The 19,534-nt window shown below is 38.3% G+C and overlaps 1 pseudogene across 1 annotated transcript; it reads right to left on the bottom strand.

Annotated features, from left to right (window-relative positions):
- Nucleotides 1-788: 788 nt before the first annotated feature.
- Zfp748-ps1 (zinc finger protein 748, pseudogene 1) lies at nt 789-18,158 on the bottom strand (annotated as a pseudogene). The gene is made up of 6 exons (XR_010059531.1): nt 17,919-18,158; nt 16,004-16,073; nt 13,472-13,549; nt 10,512-10,638; nt 8,524-8,619; nt 789-4,300 (listed from the first exon to the last, which is right to left on the bottom strand). The product of XR_010059531.1 is annotated as a zinc finger protein 748, pseudogene 1 (transcript).
- Between the last annotated feature and the right edge of the window lie 1,376 nt (nt 18,159-19,534).

Raw genomic sequence — 19,534 nt, 5'->3', positions numbered from 1 at the left:
GGAGATTTGTTTCTAACAGTTGGATAATAGACAATGGTGTAATTAAAATTAGCTGGTTCTATGGCATGTTCATAATTATACTATTTTTTTTTTACTCTGAATGCACGGGGTCGATAGCTTGGTATAATAGAGGCTGAGCTCCCCCTAGGACTAGGATTTGGTTTAATTAACTGGAACCTGAACAATGGCGTATTTGGAAAATCCTGGCAGCATTAACTTCAAATCAGACATGGTCCAGTAATTTTAGACACACCTGTTCCATTCATTTTAATTCTGCTTTTGTAACCCCTTTCATATAACTTCTTGTGTAAAGTTGCCCTATGTTTTTGCGAAAGGTTGCTTTAACATTAATCTTAATCTGAATAGTGTAATGAGTTTTATTGTAAATTATAGTATTATGGTTACCTGTAACTGACCAGGCCATGGGAAGAAGGGTCTATTGTAGCTATTATGATAAATGCTCTTGACAGATTTCTAAAAAGGACAAAATTGAATTGAATGGCTTGTTACCGTCATAGGAATAATTACCATTGCAACAGTTTGTACAAAAACAGTAACATAATTCTCATAATCTATGAGTAAGACAAGCATTGATGAACAAATAGAATCAGAGGTAGAAGAGGCACAACAGATGGTTAATTTGTTGGGGGTATCAGATTATAAATATGAAAAAAAAAACCCTAAGTGTCTGTCAAGTGTGATTGGAATTCAACTTACTTTTGTATTACCCCTACAGAATCTAATCAACAAAATTACATGTGGGAACACATCAAAAACCACTTACAAGCTTTCCAAGGGAATTTAAATTTTAATGTTTTTAACATTTTCAGATAGCTTATCAACTGTTTCTTATGAGGATTTGGCTGATGGAATAACTAAATCATTAGGAAGAATCCCATTGCTGGTGCAGATTATAACAAATAATGCTTTCATTGTCCTAATATTATTGTGTTGATAATTTGCTTATTTATAGAATACTCATGCATCAAATGACAATTAGACTTATCTACAATATCTTGAATGGAAATCACTGTAGACATATACTGAGTTCAAAAGATAAAATGGATAAGATATCATAATATAGTCCACGAATGATCCAATGTAAGGAGAGTTCTGAGTGCTTATGGGACACCTCCAAGACACTGTTTTTCCATAACATGGTGTTGTTCCCAGAATGTACTTTCATACCGCTTCCAGGTGTAGTCAACAGAAGTAGGTTTGCTTCCAACCAATATTTATTACAAATAAAGTAACTTCTGAAAGTGGAGGGTTTCCAAGACAGAATTCTGCTCAAGTAGGAAGAATTGGTCTGTGGGTGTGTATGTGTGTGTTCTATCTTTGAGACAGGGTTTCCGTGTCCTGGAACTCACCCTGTAGATCAGGCTAGCCTCAAACTCATAGAGATGCACGTGCGTCTACCCTCTCCCAACATAAGTGCTTGAATTAAAGGCCTGTACCACTACCACCTGGCTAAGAATTGCTTTTCAGTGATAAGGAATGAAGAAAAGTATTGAAAGGTTATTAAAGGGGCTTTGATATGTGTAGGATCTGTGTGCAAAGGAGCTCTGATCCAGGGAGTACCTGAAATTGGCATTAAGTCTGTGCAGACAATTGACGTCCCCTGATGATTATGGTCAGTCCCTACTAACTTTTGTGACTCCTGTCTTGAGTTCTTCAGCTCTGAAGGAGCAACTTCAGATTATCACATAACCATCTGCTAATGCAGTAACTGGCTTGACTAAGCCTACAAACCTTTGTGTTTTAGTATTTGTATATTAAACTTCTACTATTACTGTGGTTTTACTAAATACTTCCCCAAGTTTCTTGAGTACTGAAAAATAATTTCCCTGTACATTCTTGGGGATTTTCTACCTGTGCATGAACATACATGTTGTCACAGCTATAGATTATCACTGTAAAGTTATTGCCATCTTGCTATTGACAGGTTTTCGCTCCAGAATGAATATTTTAAAGGTAAAAAAAGAAAAGGGTGTCTTTATTAAAGCACCCTCTTGGATTTTCCTTCAAGAAGAATTTCCAGATGTCTAGTAGGAAAAAGCTTTGACAAATTCAATGTTATTTCTTCGGGGTCTCAAGAGGTATTTCTAGTATGCAGCAAGGCATAAATGTAGCACAATGGCAAACATAAACATGAATGTCTCTCTAATACGAATTTTCTGCTGTATGTCATTTCAGGGAATAACTAAAGGCTTGATGACATTCTTTAGATTAACACATATTGTCTTCAATTTTTAGGTTGAACAAGTAAAATGTGATGAAAGGCTTCCGACAGTGAAACATTTCAGAATTTTTCTTCACTATAAACTCTTGATGTTTTCTAAGATTTAAATATTCCATAAAGGTTTCCCCAGGTCTCTCATGTTCATAATGTTTCTCTGGAGTGGAACCTGCAGTGGTCACTAAGAACAGCCCTCTGGAAAAAGCATATACCACATTATTTACTATGGAAAGGTTTTTTCCCAGGAATGAATTTTGTGATGTCTTCTAAGGTTTGCCAGTGTGGTAAAGGATTTGTCACATTCACTACATTTGTAAGGTTTCTCTCCTGTATGAATTCTGTAATGGATATTAAGGTGTGCTAAATGATAGAAGGCCTTGCCACATTCTTTACAAGCATGAGGTTTCTCTCCTGTATGAATTTTCTGATGTGTTCTGAGCGATGAACATTTTGTAAATGATTTCTCACATTCATCACATTTGTAAGGTTTCTCTCCAGTATGGATTCTGTAATGAACTTTCAGATGTGATAGTTGATAGAAGGCCTTACCGCATTCTTTACAAGCATGAGGTTTCTCTTCGGCATGGACTTTCTGATGTGTTCTGAGAGATGAATATTTGGCAAAAGATTTGTCACATTCCCCACATTTGTAAAGCTTTGCAGCATGAGTGCTCTGATGTCTCCTACAAGTTGAGCAATGTGCAAAGGATTTGTCACATTCATTGCATTTGTAAGGTTTCTCTCCAGTATGGATTCTTTCATGGCTTTTAAGACAGGACAACTGGGAAAAGCCCTTCCCACACTCGTTACATTGGTAAGGTTTCTCTCCAGTATGGGTTCTGTAATGTACTTTAAGGTATGACAACTTATAAAAGCACTTACCACATTCTTTACATTTGTAGGGTTTCTCTCCAGCATGAATTTTCTGATGTATCCTAAGTGTTGAACACTGGGTAAAAGATTTCTCACACTCCTTGCATTTGTATGGTTTCTCTCCAGTATGAGTTCTGGCATGTTTTCTAAGTTGGGACACCATATAAAAGGACTTACCACATTCCTTACACTTGAAAGGTTTCTTTCCAGTGTGAATTTTTTCATGAGCTCTAAGAGATGAGCACCGGGTAAAGGATTTGTCACATTCCTGACATTTATATAGTTTTCCAGCATGCATGTTTTGGTGTTCTCTAAGAGATGAGGAGTAGGTAAAAGATTTTTCACATTCCTTACATTTGTATGGTTTCTCTCCAGTATGTATTCTGGCATGTTTCCTAAGTTGGGAGAACATATAAAAGGATTTAATGCATTCCTTACATTTGAAAGGTTTCTCTCCAGTATGAATTTTTCCATGTGCTCTAAGAGATGAGCACCGGGTAAAGGATTTGTCACATTCCAAACATTTGTACAATTTTCCCTCATGGAGGTTCTCATGTTCTCTAAGAGAGGAACAGAAGGTGATGGATTTGTCCCATTCCTTACATTTGAAAGGCTTTTCTCCAGGATGGACTCTGTAATGGGTTTTAAGATCTGACAACCACCTAAAGACCTTGTTATATTCTGTGCATATCCATGGTTTCTCTCCAGTATAAGTTCTCTGATATGTACTGAGGCTTGAGCAGGTCCTGAATCCTGTTCTACGTGGGTTTTCTCCACTATGGATTTTTAGTTGTACAAGTTTTGGGGTAGAGCCAAAAGTTTTATCACATTCTTTATATTCTTTCTCTCCTATGTAGATTCCATGACTCTGACTTACATTTGAAAATAAACTTAAAGATTTGCCATAGTCTTTATATTTAAAAGGTTCTTCTCCAGTGTGTATACTTTTATGTCTACTGAGGTTTGGTGATTCAAAACAGGCATCCCCGTAGTTACCAAATCTGTATTTGTTGCAGATTTCTGGAGTATTATTTGCTTTGCAAAGTATCCATCTGGAAGATTCCTGAAGCATTTTGCCAAGTTCATTACATTCACTGGACTTCCACTGCATATCCACATACTCATAGATGATACTCTTTGAATCTTGATCCAAGACCTTCTCAGATTCACTGCACACTTGATGCTTCTCTGGAAAATGAGTATAATTAGGGAAAAGGGGATTTGAAGAATGATTAATCAGATTCTATATCTGAGTTCTTTGAGATAAGTAAATACAATTCTGAGTTCTCTGAGATAAGTAAATCCAGATCTTTAGAATAGAGTTCTGTGCAGAGGCTTTTCTATTATTTATTATCACTGTGTGGAAGCCACTTTATGAATTCTCAGAAGAACCTCTATTCTGATCTCTATCACTGATATAGCCTTTTCATTCTTATCTAAACTGCAAACTTTACAAAACATAGAACAAATGTTGAAGAAACAAGAGTGAACTTGGGAACAGAGCTCTCTGACAGATTACCTTTGAAATATGTTACTTTATCTAACTGTTTTCCCCAGAAATATTCTAGAAAAGTTTAACACTAAATTCAAAATATCATCACTTAACAAGTGTACTGCTATACAATCCCTGCTTAGAATAATCAAATTTCTTTTGACTTTACAAATTTTATATAAACTTGATAGAGCTAGGTGTGGTGCAGTGTGATGTTAATCCCAATTTATCACACAGATGCAGACAGATCTCTGTGAATTCCCAGCCAGCCTAGACTACATTAGTTAATCCAAGGACAGCCAGAACTTCATAAAGAGATTCTGTCTCAAGTACAAAAGTAAACAAACAAACAAAAAAAAAACCCACACTGATAGAGATTTTTTCCTTAATGATCCATAAAAATTCATCAAAAAAATAGATGCAAAGAAAATCTTTTTAGTAAATATCCAAGGCTATAGCTAACCCAGGGCAGGGATGTCATGGGTAGTTGTTATATAGTCTTTATTTCAAACCTTATACTGTCTGATATCTACAAACTCAGCCCTGTGTTCCCTGCCTTTCTTTAAAAAGAAATTCTCAAGTTTTCTCCTTTCATTGATTTCTAAGACTATGTTCTAGAAGGATCTTTGTGTGTTCACCCATGAGGATAATCAATAGGTGTAATACAGTTGCAAGAAAGAAAATTATAGAGTTATCCTACTTCAGGGACTCATGTTAGATTTATAATGTACAAAATTGTTCCTGAGGACAGTAGAGAGGTGGTAGTATAAAAAATTTCATATCCTCAAACTAGCACATAGTACATAACAAAAACATTCACTGACGACATTGTTCAGTGAACTCTCTAAAACAGTTAGAAGCTTGCCACTAGACAGTAGACTAGGATACTACATTTATAAGTAGGAAACAAGGAAGACAGTTTCTTAGGTATTCAGATAATTCTTTCTTTTTCCAATTAGAATACTAAAATTAGAGAGAGACCAAGACAGAAAACCCAGTTGTTGAAAAGCAACAAATCCTGTGTGAGCTGGATGAGGAAAGAGAACGGGAACAAAGCAGATGTTCAAGTCAACAGCAGAAACAGGACTCAGAAAACTGACCATGGGACCATGAGAGATTCACCAGAGAAAATAATCTCTTTGACATTGTCTCAGTCCTATATAGGACTAATTCTGAAAGTATAGAGTATTAACAGGGAGATTCCAATTCTTTGTTGTTGTTGTGTTCTTTTTTACTCTTTTTGTTGAGACAGGGTGTCTCTGTATATCCTTGGCTGTCCTGCAACTTGCTCTATAGACCAGGCTGGCCTTGAACTCAAAGAGTTCTGCCTCCCTCTGTCATAAAAGTATGCACTTTTATGACACTGCAAAATTCCAATTCTTCTTGATCAGAATATCAATGCCAAAGACTCTAGAGACCAGAAAGTGTGTAGGATTCAGATGTGTTTTTATATGAGATCACTTTAAAACCAGTTGAAATATTTTCAGGTACTGGCTCTGGCAAGCCCTGTGGTATGCAAATATAGAATAATTATAGAGCATCATGACTGAAATTTATAATAAAATGAAAACAATAAATTGAGTACAAAGAGTAAAGAAGTTATTAAGACAGAGAGAGCTATGAAAAATACAGAGCACTTTGTAAAACCTGATAGTATGTTCCTTATTTTCAATGATTTTCTTTAAATATTCCCAAAGGAGAAGATGCAAAGATGTTTCAAGAATGAGACAGGCAGCATAGTCCTTTAGTCTTAACAGTTGGAAGAGGCAGGCCATCTCTACGAGTTCAAGGATGACCTGGTCTACAAAGTGATTCCAGGACAGCCAAGGCTACACAGAGAAACCCTGTCTCAAAAACAAACAAACAAAATATTTGAGACAGAGTGGCTGCAGAGATGGCTCAGAGAATAAGAGCACTGGATAGCCTTCCAGAGGACCCAGGCTACATAAACAACATGCACATGGCAGCTCACAACCCTCTGAAACTCTAGTTCCAGGGAATCTTAAAGCACCAGGTTACTAGTGGTGTACAGACATACATTTGGACAAAGCCTCTATACACAAAATTGAAATTAAAAAAGAAAGAACTGAAACAAAGACAAATAAAAAAGATTAATATATTATATGAATATTGTAACACATGTTAGACATATATAATACATATATATTATAATACACACATATACACATATATTAACCATGAATCCACTTCAGATCTAAAGATACAAAATGTTGACTGAAGAAATTATACAAAGATATCTGTGATGGTTTGAATGACACTGCCCAGCATAGGCTCATATATCGCATGCTTTGTCATCAATTGATAACTGAAGAGGGAGTTGAAGGACACTTGATAGGAAAGTGTTACTGGGAGTGTATTTTGATGTTGGGAAAGCCAATACCAGGCCCAATGCCATTCTGCCTGCTCTCTGTGAAAATATAAAGTGCTCTGCTACCCAGCACCAGGCCTTCCTTTCTGCCTGCCACCATGCTCCCCACCATGATGATAATGGACTACACCTTTGAAACTATTTGAAAACCTCCAATTAAATACGTTCTTTTATAGGAGTTCCCTTGGTCATGGTGTCTCCTCAGAGCAACAGTGGCCTCTCTCAAAAAAAAAAAAAAAAACAAAAGACAAAAACCAAACAAATAGATAAACAAAAGCAGAAAAAAAAAAACAAAGCAAAACAATACACACATAAATGATGAATGTTTAAATAGTCTTCTTCTGTCCAAATGGAATAGAACTCCATGAGTAACGTGGAATGTGACACTGATAAGAGCATGATCTTGCTCGCAAATGGGAAGACAAAATGGAAGGAAGGCCATATTCCATAAAGACCCTAAGCAATTCCTACCTAAATACCACACAATACAATTTGTGTAAGAAACACAGTAAATATTTCTACAAATACATAGAATCTCGGAGAATTAAACGGAGTTGAGATGTTCTCATAGCAGAAAGTGTAACCTTATAGAGATGCTCAGAGAAATACACATACACACACACACACACACACACACACACACACACATACACACACACACACAGACACATACACACACACACACACACATACACACACACACACACACATACACACACACACACAGACACATACACACACACACACACACATACACACACACACAAACACAGACACACACACACACACACACACACACACTTGTTTTTTTTAAGACAGGGGTTTACTATGCCCAGCCGGCAAGAATTCATTCTGTAGACTAAGCTACATTTTAGCTCACGAATATCTGCCACCCTCCTGCCAGTCTTTCACTGAGATTCACCCAGGGCTGGAATAAAAGGTATGCACAACCACACCCAGTTAAAGACACTATGATTAATAAAATAATAAAATTATAGCAATGAAAGCTACTTACTATTGGCCTGAAGACATGAATAGTTACTGAGAATCTCTCTCCCTTTTAATCAAATAAAACTGTATTCATTTGCAAGTACTTCCAATAGATTACAATAGTAGTACTTCCAATGAGAACAATAATGTCTTCCAACATTTATAGTAGGACACATTTTGAGGACACTGTACTAAGTAAAGTTATCAAGATTTATTACACCAGGCAGTGGTTATCCACATCTTTAAACCCAGCACTGGGCAGTGGCAGAGGCAATAGGCAGAGGGCAGAGGACAGGGGGCAGGGAGCAGGATGCAGGGCCAGAGGACAGAGGGCAGAGGCAGGTAGATCCTGTAAGTTCAAGGCCAACCTGGTCTACAGAACAAGTTCCAGGATAGCCACAGCTACATAAAAAAACCGTCTTAAAAAAAAAAAAAAACAACACAAACAAAAATTTTCTAGTAAGACAGAACATGGCAAAACTGTTTTATGTGTTTCCTTCCTTTTTCACTTGAGCCCCTCTTTCTTGCTCATTCACTTACCTCTACCTGGTTTGGTCACCATCTTCTCTCTCTTCACCTTCCAGGGCATGCAGATTTGCTCCAGACAGGGGACCAGGTCTGTCTTGCACACAATACCTACGTATTAGAAAGTGGCACACACACACAAAAAGTAGCACATTATTTTGTTGGATTCTATAGGACATACTAGATATCTAAGAGATGACATAATATAAGGCTATAGATATGATTTGCTAGATGTTATTTTCATGTAAAAGTCTTACAAATATTTATGGAAGTCTTAAATAGATGGCTCAATGGTCAAACGGTCCAGCTTTTGTTCCCAGCTCCTGGGGAAGCTCACACTTCTCTGCAACTCCAGATTCAGGGCACTTGTTGCCTTCTGCTGGCTTAGTTGGGCATTTTGAGCTGCAGGCTAACAGCTATACATAAATAAAGTAAAGAAAGCTGAAGAAATACTTAGGGAACATTTTCAGTTTGCAGACCAAGTTCTGCTTCTAGCTAAGATTGAGTCAAATGCAATGATGGAAATGGAACTTTAGGATGCGGGTGGGTAGAAACATCTGTGACTGGTTCTCTGAATGTATTGTGGACCCGAAAGTGCTGGGTCTGGCATGGTTGCCTAAGGGGCAGTGTGATACTGTTTATGCCCCTGGAGCATCACCGTGGCATTGATCCCAGCATTCTCTGATGATTGCTGTTGCTCTGAAGCTGATCTGCTGTCTCTTCTGTTTTACTTTCGATCTCCCTTTCTTGGGAATATACTTCCCCCGTTACTCAGAGCTAATGATTCCATAATAAACGGAACAGATGCAGTTCTCAGGACTGAGGAATAATGGAGATGGTCATGAGGCTATGGGTGACAAAGAACAGGCTTTCCACTTGGCCTTTAGGGCCATGGGAAAGGATCTAGACAATATAACCATAGAGGCCATAAAAGCCTACATTGTTCTTTGTAGAAATTATTGTAGACTTGGTTAAACTTGGAGTTATGAGGAGACATATATACCCTCTGCTCCAATGACTGCTGCATTAATTTAGCCAGGATGAACTTGGGGACATCAAGGATAGAGAGTTAATATGGCCTCAAGAAGAAAAGGCATGTATAGGAAACGGAGAAACCTATTAAAAAACAAAAAACAAGCAAATGATAAATGGGTTTATTAGAGGATTAAAAGATGACATTCAAGCATATAAAAAGTTAGTACTTCATTCTCCTGGCTACTTGAAGGATTGGGGATGACAATATCTAGAGAGATATTAGAGAGCATTAGCTGCTTCACTTGCATAAATTTTAAAACTTTGTAAGAAATTATTTTAACCTTAGAAGTCTGTCACCTTTCTGTTCTTAAATGAAAAGTTACGAAAGACTGTATTAGGAAACTGCTAGAGCTTGCCTAGATACCAGTGAAGAACAGACTGTAAACCTGTAAGAAAATGTGCTTTTCCTTTGTGTTTGTTTCTGTTTTAAGGAATCAGGGGCTGGGACTAATAATCTGGGATTCATAAAATTTATATAAATTTAGGATTTATGAAAAACTTCTTAATAATGGTCAAAGCCTTGATGATGTAACTTTTGTAAATAAATACTAAGTTCAGGCTATCTGGTAGAAAGAAGGAAAATGAATAAGAAGACTGAGGAAGGAAAAAGGATGAGAATAATGACGAAGGTAAGAAAAAGGAAGTAGGAAGAAGAAACAAGAAGAAGGGAGAATGATGAGAATCCTCAGGCAAAGAGAAAGCGCCTGTATTGGCAGTTACATCTACCATTGACTGAGTCATTATTGAATCAGTGCAGCTCCCACTCCCCCCTTTCTCAGATCTCAACAAAAGGAAGTCTTCATAACACCCCCAAAAGAGAAAATATTAGATACCAGGAAGAAGTAGAATTAACATAATTTACTTAGTTTCCTATACTTTCTTAACTAGCTACTCAGAGAGTCTCCACATCTAAAAAGTAGATATATATCAAGGATGAGTTAGCAATTCTGCAAGAAGAATGTTCTCACCCACAGACACCAGGTTGCTGTAATTCTCCAACATCACACCAATGTACAAAGCCCTCTGAGCAGAATCCAGGCATTCCCACTCCTCCGAGGAGAAATCCACAGCCACATCGCGGAATGTCAACAAACCCTGCAATGAAAATATTTACCATGTGCAGAATCCTTTCCTGAATACAGAAAGTATACGGAAAACAGGAACATTTTTTATTCTTCTGCAAATGCAGAAGCACAGTTATTCAGGACGCTGCTTTCTGGAATCATAATACTTAAAAACACATTTTCCAACTCTGAGAAAAAGGGATGACACCATATTCTCAGAAACAATATTCTTTTGGGGTATATAAGATATAAATTTAAGGTTTGGACAGAGAAATATACCTTCTATGAAGGCAGTGTTAATTTCACATAGAATCATATTATATGTATTTCAGACATAAAATTTGTGATGAGCAAAATTGTGCCTCTAAATATCATAATTGTAGACCTCATTAAAAGATTGACACTGGATCAATCTTTCTTTTATCCTCAGTTATAGGATTAACTCAATTGGGATGCTAATGCTCTAGGATCCATGCTCCAGCTCCACAATTTTCTATAGCAGAGGCAGAACTTGAGAAGCAGAATGTATGGATCAATTTAATGTCAAAGAGTCTTAAATACTAGGCATGGCAGAACACACCTTAAATCCAAGCACTCAGGAGGTAGAGCTAGGCAGATCTCTTTGCATTCCAGGCTTATATAGTGAATTCGAAACCAAGGCTGCAAAGTAAGACTCTGCCTCAAAATAATAAATAAATAATGTAAATAAATAAGTCTGTCAGAGAGTCTTGGTTTTCTCATAGTAAGAAGGGAATACTAGGCTGGAGAGATGGCTCAGAGGTTAAGAGCACCCGACTGCTCTTCCAGAGGTCATGAGTTCAATTCCCAGTAAGAAGGGAATAACAACAATCGAAATTGCCAATTCTCCAAACATTCATCATAAGTGAGTTTATTTTATGAGGCCAGGTACAGTGGCGCATGCCTTTAATCCCAGCACTCAGGAGGCAGAGGCAGGCAGGTCTCTAGGTCTACAAATCAATTCCAGGAGAGCCAGGGCTGTTACACAGAAAAATCTGCCTTGAAAAACAAACAAACAAACAAACAAACAAACAAAAAACCAAAACAAAATCATTCTAACTATGAATTACATATAAAAATCAGCAATAGTCACACATAATTATTTTTTCTAATACACATAATACAAGAAAGACAAATAGCAATTTCACAAATTTCAGAGAGTTTTATTCCTGAAGAGTTATCAAGGATGCAGGGTGGTGGTGGTCCACACCCTTAATTCCTGAACTTGGGAGGCGGAGGCGGAGGCGGAGAGAGAGAGGCGGAGAGAGAGAGGCGGAGAGAGAGAGGCGGAGAGAGAGAGGCGGAGAGAGAGAGGCGGAGAGAGAGAGGCGGAGAGAGAGAGGCAGAGAGAGGCAGAGAGGCAGAGGGCCAGAGGCAGGAGAGAAAGAAACTATAGAGCCTGAATCTACTGACAATAGTTATCACTTTAGCCCAGTGGCTTTCAATCTACCCTGACACTTTAATACAGCTCCTCATGCTGTATCAAATATGTGAGCTTCAACTACAAAATTATTTTGTTGTTCCTATATAACTATACTTTGTTACTCTTTTGAATTATAGTGCAAACACTTTAAGGAGAATAGGTTTGCCAGAGGGATCATCGCCCACAGATTAAGAACCACTGCTTAAAGTCAACACACATAGACTGAACGTTCCATACTCTCTAGAGAGCTTCCATACTCTGTATTAGGATCACAGACAGTGTGGTCTTGTCTATTTTTCTATAAACAGTTTAGTGGTACTAAAGAGGAGTTCCAGGTGTCTGAATGTTCATGTTCCTAAAACTGGTTTGAAGAAATCTGGTAGATCCTTCAATCAGAGCCTCCGCTGAACATGAGGCCTTCCTCACTAATATATGTTGAAGCCTGCTCAACCAGCATAGGTGTAGCCACTTTGTTCCATGCCTGCCAGTCATTTCGTATTGTTACTAAAACAGAAAAATAGCTTGACTCAGAGCAGGATCAAGCTGACCACATTCCCTGTTATGTTCTAGGCTTATTAATCTTAAGAAATTCCATAACCACCCATTCCACTTAGGACCAATCAGAAAAAAAGGTCAGTTAGAACTGTTATTGTCTAGCTAGTCAAAAGAGCTTGAGTCAGGGCCGACCCCTGGCCAGTACTTCCTGTATCTGCCCATGAGCTCATGGTGGTTTTTGCCTATACACATTGGCTCTGGGAAACATTTGTGGTTGCCGTTTAGCTTTAAACTCTATACTGTGATCCTGATCAATCAGTCTTGGGGTGTGCTTTCAATGAACCAGCCTGTTTAACTGAAGTAAGTATTTGAGTGGTTTGTGCCACAATTTCCAGACCTTAACTATGTGTGTGTGTGTGTGTGTGTGTGTGTGTGTGTGTGTGTGTATACATATACATATACATATACATATACATATACATATACATATACACACACACACACACACACATCGTCTGCAGCAGCAATTGGGGATCAATACATTTCTTTGATCATCAGTCACAGTGGAAAACACTTTCAGATTACAGGTCTTAAATTAATTTACCCTTACAAGTTTAAGTCTGGGAAGGACAGGTGGAGGGAAAGGCTGTACATTTATGTGGTCAATATTATCTATCTATCAGAAGAAAAAACAAACTAGATAACATAAACACAGAATTAAAAGCCTGCAGTGAACCTGGTGGTGGCGGTGGCAGTGTATGCCATTAGTCTCAGCACTTAGGAAACAGAGGCAGGTAGAGCTGTGAGTTCAAGGCCAGACTGATCCACAGAACAAGGTCTAAGACAGCCAGGACTATACAGAGAAACCCTGTTTCAAAAAACCAGACATATAACTATTGTATAGATGAGAAGTGGACATGACACTGACCTGGAATGTATTTACTGGAAAGCCAGCCATTTTTCCCTATTGCCCTTCTCTGAGTTTCCTCCTCTTGCACTTTTGTACCTGAAATTAATATTAAAAGCTGTTAGGAAGCCAGGCAGTGGTAGTGCATGCCTTTAATGCCAGCACTTGGGACAGAGACAGGTGGATCGCTGTGAGTTTGAGACCAGTCTACAGAGGTAGCTCCAGAACAGTCAAGGCTATATATCGAGAAACCCTGCCTCCAAATGAAACAAATAAACAAAAAGCCATGATGTCAGGTCACACCATGGTAGTGGCAGAAGAATAGACACAGCCCAGGGCAATGGAGTAGCAGACATAAAACAGCCAAAGCAGCTGAGATCATTTGTAATTTTACCAAAACACCAATATCTTAAGCTAAAGAATAGAACAGTCTCCTCAACCAATGGTGTTGAGGAAAGTATCAATCCACCCAGAAAATACAAACCTAGGTCTATTCTCTCCCACTGTGCAATGGCTCACAAAGCTTATGTATAACCTGGAAGAGTAACATAAAGGGGAAACATGTTCATATGTAGACATAGGGAACTAGTTTCTAAATGGCCCTACAGACCTGCCCAGTCAGTACGCACACTCATAGTCCCAAACAATGACAAACAAGAGATACAACGTAGGAGGAAGAATACAGAAATATACTGTCAGTGGGAATTTGAACTCACTGCAGCCACCGTACAAGTATGCAGCTTCCTAAACAACCAAACAAGGAAAAAAAATCTCATAAGATCCAACTATATTACACATGCGGTTTTGTTTGGAATTATTTCTAATTGAAACACATACTTAAGATGACTTCTGAAATCACTTCACAAGTGGAAGTTATAGAAGATGCCAAAATGAAATTTATAAAGGAATAAGCTATAAGAATACCAATGAAAGGCAAAATATCTCAGAAGGAGGACATGAAAGACATAGAGAAAAAATGATCAAACTGTTATGCGTTTGTTCTTTCCTCTCAGTGATTCCTTCAAATATAAATGAATATTGCCCAAAGAAAACATGCTAATAGAAATGGACCTTCAGATATGCAGACAGTCAGAAAGGAACAAAGGAAAAAAGAAAACTAAATTAAATTAAAACATTTTCTACACAGGAATTGACTTAAAACCTAAGAACTGAGAAATTCTGAGTGGAAGAATTATATAAAAGCATTTCATGAATGTCGATAGCAGGAGAGGAGAAGGTTGGACATAGTTATTGTAGGTCTCAGAAAAAAACCAAATCCATCAAAATACAAATCAATAGTGATAAAATGTTCCACTCATTAGAAAGTTTTGTGGTCAATATGAGTACATTTCACACAACCATTTCCACACACCCAAAGCAACCACTGACACAATGGCAGGAAAAAAAAGAGACAGTGATGCTGGGAAAGTTTAGCCTCTGATTCAACACTCAGTGACAGATACTAACATCAGACAGAGCATTGCTAAGGAAAGACCAGCATCCGTAGCACAGGAAAAGATTATGCCTAGCAGCCTTACAGAAAGCCATCCATAAACAAAGCAGAAGTCTCAAACTTCAAGATCTTCTCAAACTTCGAGGAGCATGCTCTACTGTGGTCAAATCTTAGAAAAAGAACAAGTGTCCAGAAGGTGGTAGTGCATGCCTTTAATCAATCCCAGCACTAGGAAAGCAGAGGCAAGCGCATCTCTTGAGTTTGAGGTCGGCCTGGTCTGCAGATTGATTTCCTGGAATATAGATATCAATAGCACATGGAAAACAGAAGAACACAGGACATGAAAATCAACAGCTGGCATGCGCGTATTCAAACATGTAAAGACAAAGTAGAAGGAGGTTTGTCTTCTGTATAGTTTCCACGAAATTCCTACCAACATCCCAGCATTTTTGTAGAAATGGAGAAACTGATATTAAATTGTGGGAAACAACAAATAGCTCAAACATCTTCAAAGAAAGATCAAACACAGAGGGAATTTGAAAATCTGTTAAAATTACAATAAACCCACTGAATGTTGACCTAAGGACAGACAAGAGGTATCATCGGGAGGACAACGAACATAGAGTTTAATATTTTAGAGACATACTAAACAATTCTTATCAAAATCCTGCTGGCATTATTTTAGGAAATACAGAAATTAACCCTAAAAGATGTAGAATGTGAAAGAACTACAAAAAGCTCCAAAATTCAGAGAACAGAGAAAAAAAAACCGAGAGGCATCGATTTTCCTAATTTTGTAATCTATTACAATTATAGCAATGAAAACTATTTAATATTGGTCTCAAGATATGATCAGTGATATAAATTCAGGATGGATGCCATCCATTTCATGTATAGTCAAATAAAATTACATTCACTTCTTACTATTAATTCTTACATAGAAGTCTTTCCACACTTACAATAGGGTCATCCCAAGGAGACTACTCTCAGTGGAAGTCTCATTCTTAGTGAAACAGACTGTGGCAAAATGAATTTCACGTCCTGTCTCTGCTGTCACTTAAGCCTCTCACTAATCCCTGCCTCAATTTCCCCAGACATACGTGTATCCTTTGCTACTGTCTTCTCTCTCTTCACCATCCAGGGCTCCTTGTTCCACTTCATCAGTAAGTCCTGGATATGAGAAAGAGCTTCATCAATAAGTACCAGGATTTCTAACACAGTATTATGCTCAATTAGATAAAGAGAAAACTAAATAGAGAATTTTACAAATGATTCCCCATTTGTCATGTGGTGTCAGAATACTGAAAATATTTAGGGAGCATTTTCATTTTACATAACTTGAATTCCACCTCTTATCACAGCTCAGCAAAAACTAAAAGGCAGCGAAGATGGTTCAGTAGCTGTTGCTCTTCTAGAGGACCAAGGACCAGCACTCACATTGTGGCTCACAACCATCTGCAATTCCAATCCTAAGCATAAGCAAAAACATATGAGCAAATAAAAAAATTTTTTTAAATGTTAAAAACCCCTCAGGATTAGAAATGAAACTTCATGACTGAGATGCCAATATTATAATACCATTAAGTCTCTGAATTTACCATGGAACAAAAATAAAGAAAATTAACACTTCCCCAAATGAGAAGCCTAAGGAATAAAGAACACTTCACTTTAATATTCTTTCTTGCTTTGAGAATCTTTCACTGTAATGAGATGTGTTGTGAGGTTCATCCACATAAAGCTCACACATGTGGCCCAGTTTGAGAAGACACCTGAGGATGAGAAAATAATAGTTCCAGAAAACTATTTACACACACAGTAACCAAACAGCCGCGCCTCCATTGTGTAATCTCTCTAAAGTACTCTGAGACACCACTGCCAGTGAAAGACTAGATGTCACAGACGGACTGAAGGTGGGAGAGCTCTGAAAGGTTCAGGTCTCCAGGCCAGATCCTATTTGCATTTTATAGTCTACAAGCACTTGGTGGGGCCAAGAGGAAAATAAGCAGGATTTCCCAAGAAGCATAAAGGCTTGGGGGCTTTTCAAATGCAGGTTACAGCTGACAGAGATAAGGTTGCTAAGGGAAAGACTTTTGTTTCAGCCACACCTCTCCAGGTCACTCTGTTTCAAGAAGCAAGATGAAGTTACAACAGTAGTGCTTTAAGTAAATCATTAAATAAATCAGTAATTCGGTATCAAATAAATGATCTTTTCTACCTTATTCTACTTTCATTCTAACATGAAGTCTCTATGCAAAAAGTGCCCTGAGCAGAGTGTAGGTGTTCCCCCTTTTCTGGGACAAGTCCACAGCCACATCACTGAAGAACAACAAATCCTGAAATACAAAGCAACGATTTGGCCCCCTTCCCTTGAGTAAAGTGCAAAGGAGACATTGATTAGACTCTTTTCTGATGTAAGTAAGCGGCCACAGTAATTCAAAGGTTCTTTCTACTGTGGTGCTGCTCTATACAATGCTTTGTAACTGTGGACATACAGTGGCCTGATATTCTCACTCAGCATGCATAAGGTGTCTTTTTAGACTCGAGATATAACATTAAGACCCTCACACCCGAATACAAGATTTTGAGTACTGTATTTACATCATGGAATGTGTGCATCTCATACGGCCAGTTAGTGATAAAATTCTACGTAGTAAAAATGTTAACGATTACAACCATAACGATTACAACCATAACTGTGTAGTTTGCAAAAATATACTTGTGATTCTTCTGTCGATCCTTATGTGACTAATATCTAACAAGTTTTTTAGGTTGACAATCCACCGGCTCTAAATGCCACTGTCTTGAAAAGCTTGGATAATTTTAAAAAGTGCTTTGTCGTTTCCGAACTAACAAAGAGAATTGTGAGATTATTTTTAATAGAATATGTTGAAAACCTTACGAGAAAAAAAAAATCAGGATTAGTCCAGTTCATCGAGTTCATGAGAACAGGGTCCTAATGAGTAGCCCAGAAATCGATCGCACCCTGCTCCACGCCAGCCCCTCAGCTCCTCTGACCTGGGAGGTTCCCGGGCCGCCCGGCAGCGGTTCCTGCCGCAGCGCTGCTGACTCTCCCAGGATTCCCCGCGCGAAACCTGAGGCTTAAGGTAGTTTTCACGTCTCTGCAAGACCCCGGACAGTGTCCTCGGTCCAGGTTTGCACTATGTACCCCCCGAAATTCCTTAGCAAATTTGCTGCGCCCCTCCCCTGATTCTGGGGATACGTTGCCCACTCTGGCCCCGCCAACTATATAGTTTCCTCTCACATGTACCCAATCCCGCCCACCTACTTCCTCTTCCGTTTGGTTTCCCAAGGGTCCCAGCTGTGGCCAGCCCTGAAAACTGCAAGTGTCCAACGCTCCTATGGCAGCAGCGACGCTGAAGCTGTCAGCTGCCATGGGAAAGGGTGAAAAGGGACAGTGCTCTCTAAGGACAGCAAATTAGAGGCAGACTACAAAACAGTTTTACAAACTGTTCAATGGAGTGAAAGCACAAAGAAAAGGAACAAATATCTGAAAGAACTTAAAAAGAACAGGAACAAAACGACTGGAGATCAAGAAATCACAAGCAGGGGGCTGGAGAGATGGCTCAGCGGTTAAGAGCTCTGACTGCTCTTCCAGAGGTCCTGAGTTCAATTCCCAGCAACCACATGGTGGCTCACACCCATTTGTAATGGGGATCAGATGCCCTCTTCTGATCTGTCTGAAAAACAGCTACAGTGTACTCATAAATAAAATAAATCTTAAAAAAAAAAAAAAAGAAAGAAAGAAAGAAAAAAAATCACAAGCAAAAGACGGAGGGAAAACTGAGGACTAAAAAGATTAATTCAATAAGGTGAAGCGCTAAGGAAAACAATATGAAATAAAGGGGAAAAAAGAAAATTCACTGGGCAGTAGAGGTGCAAGCCTGTAAAATCTCAGCACTCAGGAGGCAGAGTCAGGCACATTTCCTGAGTTTAAGGCCAGCCTGGTCTACAGAGTTAATTCCAGCACAGCCAGGCCTATACAACAAAACCCTGTCTTGGGGAAAAAAAAAAAAAAACTCTCAGTAAAGACAGACTGTATTTCTTGATACTCTGTACCTGGCATTTTTGGCTTCCTTTATTCTCTTGGTGAAAAGTTGAGCATGTTTCTTTGTGTATTTCTCTGTGTGTATGTGTTGTTTCTTCAGAGCAATCAATATGTCTTCAGTGTTTGTGGAGTAACAAATTCCTGAATCTTTGATGCTTTGATCTTGGGATCGAACAGTATAATGGGTATAGGGTAAGCAGAGATAGTTGACAAACTCTGACTGGCCAGGAGAATAGGTTACAAATTCAAAGTGTCGTTTTTATTATAGGCTTAGCGCTCTCTGAGAATGTAGTTTAAAAATGGATGGGGGTGTTATATAGGGTATAAAACTCAGTAAATAAGATAGACTGACTAAAGTAAACTTTTCCTACTTTATGCAGTATTTATTTTTTAAATACTTTATTAGTATTTGCTATTCATAAAAAGACCAGTTCAGATATTTTCTCTTTGACTGGAGTGGTCTAAAACAGCAAAGACTGCTAGCCTAAAAGCAAGATGTAAAATTAAATGTGTTCGCTTTAGAGGAGACTCTTTGGACTCTTTAACTTGGAATTATAGGTTGATA

The sequence above is a fragment of the Rattus norvegicus genome, chromosome 1 (genome assembly GCF_036323735.1).
Source record: "Rattus norvegicus strain BN/NHsdMcwi chromosome 1, GRCr8, whole genome shotgun sequence".
Taxonomy (NCBI): Eukaryota; Metazoa; Chordata; class Mammalia; order Rodentia; family Muridae; genus Rattus; species Rattus norvegicus.
Note: the sequence above shows the minus strand (reverse complement) of the source record. Positions and strands in the feature narration are given on the sequence as shown.